Genomic DNA, 9,239 nt, shown 5'->3' with positions numbered 1-9,239 from the left:
GCAGGAATCCTTTCTCAATCGTTTACCCTTTATTTAATTTCATTTTATTTCATGTGCACATTCTTACTTATTAATGGGCGTTCATTGCGCAAGGGCAGATGAGGGATCCTGACTTATTTTATGGGCAAGAGAGGTTGTTTCTTTTTTGAAAGAAACTAAAAGATATTATGGTTTAGTTTTTCCCTCATGCCATACTTCCAAATTTCATCTCTAGTTAACAGGTAAACCATGAAAACAAGTCATTGGGATATTCAAGACCATGTTGAGCACAAGATTCAGGTTATGGGTATAGGTCATTAAAACTAATTAGGGTTCCCCACAAGTAACTTGTTCGTATTTCCCTTGTTAATGAGATAGATTGATAGGAGACATGTTCCACATGCAATTTTGATTATTGGTTCTATGAGAGGTTCAGAGTAACCATTACAACCGCACACAACCATTAGGGTTAGGGTTTTAACATTAGGTCAAGGTGACTAGGGAAGCTCTTCTAGGGTTTCATCATGTGTGAAGAGGTCAAAGCAAGTTCCCTTAGGGTTTGAGCATGTTCAAGCATGTGTATGAAAGCTAGTCATAACATCAAAGGATCGAAGGCTCCAGGTTCGTGAAGGCCCATGCAGTGGCATGCAACATAGAGGAAAATGCAAGATTGGGTCAAAGACGAGTGTATGTTATGTACGAAGGTAAACACATGATGTAGTGCATCAGGTAGGGCTTATTATGCAATGCAATGTTGTGTTATGTAAATGTGCGGAAGGAATCAAGTAATTGTAAATAAAATACCAATTCAATGCATATGCAGATATTTCACGAGTAAAAGCTTAAATTCCTAATGACACGCAACAACTAATCAACTATGGTAAGAAAACTTAACTAGGCATATCTAAACTATAAAGCAAATTCTAGGAAGCAAACCTTAATCAACAAATTGATAAGCACAACCTAAAACCTAACTTGAAATTTATAATCAACCAGCGATGACATACATCCATTCATATTTAACCCTAAATCCAATGTAAGTGAGGCAAGATGTTGCCTGCTAGCAGAGAAATCCGTTAGATAAGATCCTTCAAGCCAATCAACAACCCTATCATGATATTGAGGATGATCAGGTTGATGACTTTGAAAAAAGGGGTTTTCGCCAGGTGTAATAGATATACCAGAGGATTCAAGCACATAAACCCTAATTTGGAAACCCTAGTTTCAAGTTTTCCATGGATTTCGTCGAGGACATGAGGGCCTGACATAACCATCAGCGGGAGTTGAAGTGCCTCTTCGTCCTGACAAATCTCTGAACCTTCAAACAGAAAGCCATCAAATATTGGAGTTTTCGTAAGATTAACAGGTGAATGCATATGGTCATCCTTAGCTGCAATAAGATAACTATCATATAATACATTATTGATTTGATCAAATGTACGAACACTGATAGATTGGCAATTCAAAAGATCAGATTCTTTAGATTCCCAAGAATGAAGTGAATCAACTAGAAGAGCCTTAGGAAAAGGAGAGGTTAGGCGATTAGTACCTTCACATATAGGGGATTGTAAGACATCATCTGCTTATAAATGTTCACAAACCGTGCCGACTGGGCAATAATCAAAAGGTTTTGAGCTAATGGTCGATGTACCTTCTTTAGCAAACAAATTAGGGTATAGAGGTTGATGCATGTTAGGTGATAGAGGATGGAAAAACGAAATCAGAGAAACATCACTTGAGTCAAAGGCTTTCCTGGATGAGCTTGCATCTGGAAAGAAGTTGCTGAGAGGAGAGTGATGTGTGGAAACCCTAATTTCAGAAACCCTATTTTGACTTGGTTAAGGGGTCTCATAAGGAACATGAGAACCTGAGAAAACCCTTAGTGGAAGTTGAAGTGCCTCAACTTCCTGACGAGTCCTCAAACCTTTGAAAGGTGAATCATCAAATTTCAATGGCTTCGTAGGATCAAAAGATGGGTACAAATGATAATCACCCAAGGTGTGAGCGAATTTGTTTTCGGTATAATGAAAATCATTGAAGCCACTAGTTTGGTCAAGTTGGGTATCTGGCACATAAGTCTCTTCTTGGATTGAAAGTGGAGAGGAAGCAACAAGAGGACCATCTTTAATGGTTGAGATGTAAGGTTTTATTCTTCACATGTTAAAGACTGCAGATGGAAGAGATCAAGAACAAGAGGTTCAACATTCTCATAATATGTTTGTGGAAAATCACCGTGATGTACATGACTGCACCCAACACAAACAGGATAAATTTGTGAATGATTTGTAAAAATCATCGGTGTAGTAGACCCATGAAATAAATCGGGGTATAATGGATGAACATGGTCAGGTGAAGGGGCACCAATCGGACCAAGACTCACATCCTGCATATTGGTGCCAGTTAGAGGGAGAAACAAGTTTGCATGCATGTCATGTCCTGTGGATTTGATAGGACAGACAAATTTATCTGGGATAGCACCCAAGTCATTACTCACAAGTGAATGAAATTTAGGAATAGACTAAGGCATATGTTCAATGGACTCGATCTTGGTTTCATCCATAGGGAGAGATGTTATATCAACTTGATCTTCAGGCTTGTATTCAATAGGATGTATGAGAGTCTAAGAGGCGATACAAGCTGGTTGATTTCCCTGCAAGCTATTTTCATCGTCTAAATTGTTTATGACCAAAACTTCATTAGGTAACAAATCATGAGAAGTTTCACATGCAGTAATTCCCTCCTCAGAGGCTTGAGGATTTTCTCGATTCATAGAGATAGACAAGCCAAGATTACAGATAAGAACTAAGAAACTTGTAACTTGCATATTATCATGATACTCATAAGAATCTGGATTTGTTTCAGATTGAGGGTATTGTAGAGAAATAAGAACCAACCATTGAAATTGTTCACTTAAAAACACCCAATCGACATCTCTTTCAGGAAATTCAAAACAAATATGAACAAATCTAACAACAAAATCCTCTAAAGATTCTTCAGGTCTCACTCTAAGCTCATTTATCCTTCTAAACACATCTTGAAAATCGTACTTGTGAAATGCTTGTCGGAGCTTATCGATGAGTTGCTCGAACAAATGGATGGAATTTGTTAGCAATGTGTGGCACCATCGCTCAACACGACCTTCCAGGGTGAAGAAGAAAAGCACACACGAAAACTCTTCATCATCGATCTCGTAAGATTTGCAAAACATAAGGAAATATGAAATATGTGCAACCAAGGATGTTGTATCCTCGCCATCAAAATTTAACTAAGACAAGTGATAGAGATGCTCATCTGAGATTAAACATTGATAAATGGATAAGTTGGAGAAGCACCCCGGGAGTGAGATTCGAGACAAAGCCATTTACATATATGAGACTAAACTACAGGCTCCAAGGGCTCAAATTGTCATATGGCCTTCCTTCTAGCACAAATTTGTTGACGGGCTGAAATGTACCACCAAAAATCAAGGGTCTCCTTGGCGTGAAGTCCCGATTAGACCTCACATTGTTTGGGATAGGATCCCCATCCGATATGTGGGTTTGGTTGCCACCATGAATGTTTCCTCTCTTGGTTATCAAATGAGGAGGTGTCAAAGTGGGGACAAGAACGAAATGCCCAAACAGTGAAACAAAACTAGCCCAAGATTGACAAATTGCATAAAGAGGTGCAAACAAGTCTCAGCAGTAATAAGAAGAGGTATGCCATGAGAGGGATCAATGAGCCAAAACCCAATCAGACATACATAAACAAGAAGATGCTAGAAGTTAATTGCAAAATAGTTCACAATAGATCACTGACATGGAAAGAAATAAGTAAACACATATTCGAAAGAAAAACATATATGCAACAACTATGAATGAATTCATAACATATTGCGTGTATGAAAGCACACATATACATACAGTGAAAATACTAGACAACCAATGCAACCACCATGAGTAAGCATGGGAATCAGTGCCAAATAGGAAGAACATCTTATTAATTTTGTTGCACCCTCAAGTACATATCTTGCAATTGGTCAAAACCTAATAGAGGACCATGGGCTGCTCATATCATTTCCCAATGCAAAACCTTAGGCTCACTGTAACTTCACTCTACTAGCTACCAAGAGTTGAGTTGCTCTAGCTCTCAAGCAAAAATAAGCTATCTCTAATCCTAGCCTCAACTCAAGTGCTAAATTCTCCCACATACAATGAGGCATAAGGGCACATTTATAGAGATGAGGTGACTATTCACCTACCATGACCTTTGACCTCCCCTCACGGCTCTTGAACTTCCTCACTACTCTCTCATGCCTATTGTTTAGTACATGCTGAATTGATCCCAACATGACCACTGACATCATGATGAGAAGATTTGCACACTGATAGAAGAGAGAATGTGAGGAGAACAAAGAAGTCTTGAGAAACCCTAAGGTTGGTTCTTGTTGCCAACATTGTTGTGAAACCATGAAAACCTGCATGAATGGTTAAAATTCCTACCATTGTTCCTCACTTGCATCTAATCATCTTATGTCGTTGTGTTCCTAACAATGCTACCAGGTTTTAGGAGCCTGAACGGTTCCAGTTTTGATGTCGTTGAAACCCTCATCATGTAGCTTTTGCGGAAACCCTAGCTCCCTTTTCTAGGTCAACACTCTCGCTTTTCTTTGCAATCTGCCATTGAGATTGACATGATGCCTAGGTAGTCACACAGATCCAGTGAGAAGTCATGGCTTCTTCGAATAGACCAACATTCTCGTCCCTTCTCTCTACCTGCAGGCAAATAACATTTGTTAGACATATTTATAAACAAATAATGATACTAGAAATATAATCAATTGATTGAAAGAAAAACATTAAAACAAATAATGTTAGTTTGGACCCCTGTGTGGTCAGTTGTTATGCCATAGTGTTATAATGCATGTACAACTTGTGTAGGATCTATGGCCTGATTCAAGAGGTACTTTATCAACTGGTGCAAAAGATCTAAGGCTTTTCCACCATCCATATGCATGAAAAGGGCCTTTTGGACAATGCCTCTTTGGTTTAGAATCCCAGACCTTTTGTAATGGCCACAAGTGTTTTCCCATTATGATGTGCACCAATAAGTGAGCTTTAGGTACCATATGCTTGGCGAGTGCTTCTTTTTTCAAGTCTCTTGCCTCATTTGTTGCCATGCAATGTCTGACTGACTTTGAGCATCTACTTCAGCAATTTAAGTCACATTTTATCCATGCTAAAATATTATTGCCTCGAGCCTTGTACTTTCCCTCAGTTCACCCCTAGCTTCATTATGGTGTATGCACCATCATGTGAGTGTGTTATTTCCCAGCTTTGCTCATGCTCGAAGGATGCATCTAGATTGTGGTCGTGGGAAGATTCACATACAAGTATTTAGTTATTGAGAGGAGACCAAAGGCTTCATTACAGGGTCCATTTATTATTCAACAATCATCCAATATACCACGTTAAGAACCTTCTTCCAATTTTTTTTTTCCATGGCATATGTACTCAACAATGGCCCATTTCAACAATGACCTTGTGCCAAGGAGATCACATTTTAAGGAGGGTCACATGTTTAGTTTTGACTACAAATCGCATTTTGCAACTTGAGTGATTGTGCGACCTATAGTCTCAAGATGGTTACATTTAACTTTAGAGTGGGTTGTATTTGAAAAGGGGGAGTAAGTCATACTTTTGAATGTATGGAGAAGGCACAAATGAAAAGAGATGAAAAAAAAAAAATGTGAGGAAGGAATTGAGACTTATGGATATGGTAGGAAGAGATGCGATCCGTATAGACCACATAGTCGCAGAAGAGGAGTAATGTATATTGCATAGTCACAGAAGAGAACTAATAGATCTCATAGTCATAGAAGAGAACTAATCACATTGGCTGCTGACTTCTCCAAGAGCGATTCTGCGACTTAGTGACCTTAGGGAGGTTGACTTAGTGATCTTAGTCATAGTCACAGTTGAAGGTAGTTCGCATCATAATATTGTAGGCAAGGAGATTAGGTGTGATTTGCAACTTGTGGAGGGGTTGCTAGAGAAGAATGTGAATTAGGAAAGTCACATGGTTGCATTTTGGTTCAAATCCCAGCTTTGAAGTGCAATCATGCGATTTGGGGGAAGTGAGACTTACTGGGGGGTCGCATAGTCACATTCTAAACAGGTCACATTTCCCAGCTAGAATATTGGAACTCCAAACTACGATTTTGCGACCCCTAGTCGCGAATCTAGTGAGAGGTCACAATTATTATTTACCGAGGTCGCATTTCCTCATGTGGTTAGCATGGGTTGCATTGATGGTGCAGCCTTAGCAACAAATATCCACAGTATGCATACAAATGCATGTCATATTCATGTCCCAGGAATTTTCATCTCATACTTAGGAAAAACTCTCTTAAATAAAGGTTTAATGTTCTTAATTAAATGCTTAAGCGGAAACGTTTGATTTAGCTATCCAAGGTCTAAACCTTAATAAACCTTTGAGCGGAAACTATATGACCCTTCAATATATTTGGTTAACTCTTATTACTCATGCATATTAACCATAATATATTTATTCCGCTTTATTTCTATTATAACTCTTGTATAATAGAAATTATACATAAACCATTTAACCCTTCATTGCTTTACCATTCTGTTGATTCACACGACTTTCCACATTTACCGATGCTCAACATGTGCTTCCAATCTACATCGTTGATTTCTTCCTTCAAATCCAACAGCTATCGCGTCGTCTGCTCATCAACTAACCCGGACGATCTCTACCGTTGATCTACTCCATCCGATCCAATGGTTGTCGCATCGCCCGCTCAACTTTTGTGCGGCCAAATCTCCACCGTATATCAATCCTGCTTGATCCAATGGATATCGCACAATCTTGCGCTCCAACTAGCACAACCAATAAAATTTCGGAAGCACGCGAGAAAAGTTGTTTTGGTTTGCTATGTGCCGCCTCCACATTTTATCGCGTAGAATTTTGAAATAACACTTACAGAGTTTAGGCCACGCGAGATACCACTTCCACCTTTGGAAAACTGCCCACGTGCTCAAATCAAAACCTTTAAGAAAGACGCTTAATCAAAGTTTTAATGCTTAATCTCAGTATTAACCCTTAATGCTAACACGTAGTTTACTCTCCGCCATTCCTCTTCCGTCATTGTTATCCGTCGATCTGGTCGATCCGACAGTTTCTGTGCTTTGCTGTTTGATACTTTCTACGTCGTTGATCTTCCGTTTGACTCCTTCCTGAGCTTAATTACAGTCCATCATTGGAACTGTTTAACCTCCAATTTTCTATGTACGCTGTCTCGGCGCTTTGTCCTTCTCGATTTCGTTTGCACACACATATCTTATGCAAAAACACTTCGTTTATAAATAATTACAATTTAATCACATATGTACTCTACACAGGTTTGAAATCAAATTTCTATATTCGTAAACAAGTATTTACACAATTTCTTCTCTCAGGCCTGATTTCCAATATCAGTGGCCTCTGTTTCCCTATCTGCTTGTAGGCTTACAATCAAACTCTATCTAATCTCTGACTCTCTAACTAACTAACTAACTTTATGCCTTTTAGGCTTACATTTATACAAAAGGTTCTGTAACCCATTTCGGTTCAGATCCTTAATCTTCTCATCAAGTCCTAAAATCTTTCAATGATCCCTTAGGGATCTCAGCAACTCAACTAAATCACAAAGATTCTCTTTAATCCCCAAAATCATGAAACCAATTCATAATATAAGATTTACAATAATTCAAAATCTCTCAATCCTCACTAATAACTCATCATCACTCATGTTCTCCTACATTGGAGAACATTTACAATATTCCTCACAATATCTAATTAATTCCTATTCTTAATATCTCTCATAAACTTACTTAAAAACCTTAATAATTACATTAATTTAGTACTCAGGAAACCAACTTCCTTAAAACACAAGACCCCCTATGTCTACTAAAATACAATGACATTTCTAAGCCAAATGCTCCTGCTTCAAACTCCCAAGGTTGAAAACATTCATGATCTCCAGATCATGTGTTCTCATATGTTGATAGAAAAACCTCCAGGGTCCCAAACCTTAGTTTGTAACTGCCCCAATTCCTTGCACCTTTGTTGCTGTTGTATATCTGTTGTCTTTTGGTTCATCTTCCTCTCTTCAATCAGTTTCAAATTCTGATTGATCACTCCTCTTGCTGTCATTTTCCTCAATCTGGGCTGTTTCATCATCAACTGCCATAAATCTTCATTCTCCATTTCCATAACATCCTTGGGCTGGTACGTACTCTGCCATTGCATCTCACTGCACGTTGTCTAATCATATTTAAACTGTTGATTACTTTCTTCAACTTTTTCTGCTTCAGCTTCTGCTCTTACTCTTGAGATTGCTCCAGATATTGTTGTAGATATTACTTCCACCCAAACTTCCAGAATATCCTTAAAGATATCTCCCTTTGCACATCTAATTTCTGCTCCTTGTTTGCAAATTTACTTTCCAATGATTTATGCTTTCGTTCCATGGGCTAAGTACTATCATGGAATCTTCCTTTTCCTCCATTTGACTGTTCTCCTGTGCCAAATATTTTTTTGTCTTTGCATCAGTATATTCATCAAAACCTGTAATAATACACCAACTATCATAATTAAAAATATAAGGCCTCATTGCTTTTTCCTTCTCTAGAAACATCTCAATTTGATGTTCTGAGTTTTCTTCTTACTCCTTTGCTAGCACATCAGTATGCTGATTTAAATTCTCAAAAGAATTCACGATACTGTCAGCTAGTCTCTCCTCCACACCATCTGCTTCAATGATGTCTTCTTGCTCTTGTCCACTGTAGTGAACTTCTTCATTCTCATTCAGCTCTAATTTTACAACATGAACACTTACTCTTTGGTTTTCTAGCCTTTTCTCTAAAAGACTTATTTCATGCCATAAATTTTCCATCTCACTTGGGATTTCTCCTAAAAGCTCTGTACAATCCTCACTATCTTCTTTTTTGTCAGAAGTATAATTTCTTGGTGACATTACTTCTTCATTCTCGATCAGAATAAAATTCTGATCCTCCATCTTTGTGATAGTTTTAGATGTTTTTCCATCACTCTTCCTTTGGCCATATAAGAAAATCAATTTCTCTTTGTCCTTACCAATAACAAATTCCCTATCATAAGATATAACTATCTCATATCTACTAAAGATATTTCCTTGACTAAGCAAGGAATTTATGAACTCCTTCTGCTGTAATAACTCAACTTGATCTTCATTTGAA

Source organism: Pinus tabuliformis, chromosome 8 (assembly GCF_031772625.1).
Source record: "Pinus tabuliformis cultivar Carrire ecotype Pingquan chromosome 8, CPIR1, whole genome shotgun sequence".
Taxonomy (NCBI): Eukaryota; Viridiplantae; Streptophyta; class Pinopsida; order Pinales; family Pinaceae; genus Pinus; species Pinus tabuliformis.
This window is presented reverse-complemented; position numbering follows the sequence as displayed.